We start from the raw sequence: 2218 nt of genomic DNA, 5'->3' as shown, positions 1-2218 counted from the left end.
TAATATCCTTGCTATAACAGGTAGACCAGAACTGGACACAGTACTTCAGAAGAGGCCTCACCAACGTCCTGTACAACCTCTGCATGATGTCCCAACTTCTGTACACAACGGTCTGAGCAATGAAGGTAAGCTTACTAAACACCTTCTCAACCACCCTGTCTATATGTGATGCAAATTTAGAAGAATTAGGTAACTGAAACCTGAAGTATCTCTGTTCTACAATACCCAAGGCCCTATTTTAATTTGTAAGTGGATTTCCTCTGGGTGTTCCGGTTTCCTCCCACTGTCCAAAGATTTGCAGAGTGGGGGGATTGGTCATGCTAAATTGCGCATAATGTTCAGGGATGTGTAGATTAGGTGGATTATAGGGGGTATGGTTCTGGGTGGGATGCTCTGAGGGTCGGTGTGGACTTGTTGGGCCAAAGGGCCTGTTCCCACACTGTAGGGATTCTATGATTTTATGATTTTCTATGAAGTCCTGCCTCCCTTTGTTTTACCACTATACAGTACCTCGCATTTATTCAAATTAAACTCCATCTGCCAGTCCTCAGCACATCAACCCAAATGATCAAGATCTCTTTGAAATCTCTTTTTCACTGTCCACTCGCATTAATTTTGGAGTCATCTGCAAAGTTACTAACCGTGCCTTCTGTATTCTCATCTAAATCATTTATATAAGTGTCAAACAAAAGTGAACCCAACAGCGATCCCTGCAGAACAACACTGGTCACCGCTGAACACCAGGCCTTCAGTCCGAAAAACAACTCTCCACTTCCACAGCCTGTCTCCTGACGTTAAGCAACTTTTGTATCCAATTGGCAAGCTCATCCTGGATCCCATGTAAGCTAGCTTTACTAATTAGTCCACCACTTGGAATCTTGTCAAAGGCTTTATTATAGTCCAAGTAAACAACGTTGACTGCTCTGCCCTCATCAGTCATCTTGGTTACTTCATCAAAAATCTCAATCAAATTTGTGAGACACGATTTCTCTCACAGACAACCATGCTGATTATCCATAATCATTCCTTGCCTCTCCAAATGCAATCGTTCAGGATCACCTCCAACAAGTTATCCACCACCAAAGTCAGACTCTCAGAACAGGAGTTCCCAGGCTTCTTACATCCTTCAAATGAAGGCACAACATGAGCCACTCTGCAATCATCTGGCACCTCACCTGTAGTTATAGATATTAGAACATTTCTGCAAGCGACCCCACATTTTCTCTTTTAACTTTCCACGTGATGGGATGCACTGGAGCAGGTCGTGAGATTTAGTGTCATAGAGTAATACAGTGTGCAAACAGGCCCTTTGGCCCAAACTGGTCCATGCTGACCATGGTGCCCACTCAGTTAGTTCCAATTGCTGGATTTGGTCCATGTCCCTCTAAACCCTTGCCATCCATACATCTATCCAAGTATTTTTTTAAATGTTGCTATTGAACCTGCCTCAACCACTTTCTCTGGCAGCCCATTCCATATATGCACCACTTTCTGCATGAAGAAGTTGCTCCTTAGGTCCTTCTTAAATCTTTCCCCTCTCACCTTAAACCTATGACCTCGAGTTTTTAATTCCCCATCCCTGGTACAAAGACTACACGCATTCATCCTATCTATGCCCCTCATGATTTTATACACCTCAATGAAATCACCCCCTCATTCTCCTAAGTTCTAAGGAATAAAGTCCTATCCTGACTAACCTGTCCCTACAACTCAGGCCTGGCAACATCCTAGTAAATCTTCTTTGCACAATTTCCAGTTTAACTATGTCTTTCCTATAACAGGTTGACCGAAACTCTACACAGTATTCCATTGCGGCCTCACCAATGACTTATACAGCTGTAACATAACATCCTAGCTTCTATACTCAATGCTTCAAACCATGAAGGCTAGCATGTTAAATGCCTTCTTCACCACCCTTGACTACCTGTGACACTACTTTCCATGAACTACGTACTAGTACTCCTGGGTCCCTCTGTTTCACAACAGTCCTCAGGACCTTACCATTTACTGTATAATTCCTATCTTAACTCTATTGAATTGCATTTGCCAATCCTCAGCCCACTTCTCCATCTGATCAAGATCACTCTGTAAATTTTAATAGACTTCCTTGCTATCAACACTACCTTCTAATTTTATATCACCCACAAACTTAGTGATCATGCCTTGTATATTCACATCCAGATCATTTACGTAAATAACAAATAACAAAGGTCCCAGC

The sequence above is a fragment of the Rhincodon typus genome, unplaced genomic scaffold, assembly GCF_021869965.1.
Source record: "Rhincodon typus isolate 14 unplaced genomic scaffold, sRhiTyp1.1 hic_rhity00000091, whole genome shotgun sequence".
Classification (NCBI taxonomy): Eukaryota; Metazoa; Chordata; class Chondrichthyes; order Orectolobiformes; family Rhincodontidae; genus Rhincodon; species Rhincodon typus.
Note: the sequence above shows the minus strand (reverse complement) of the source record.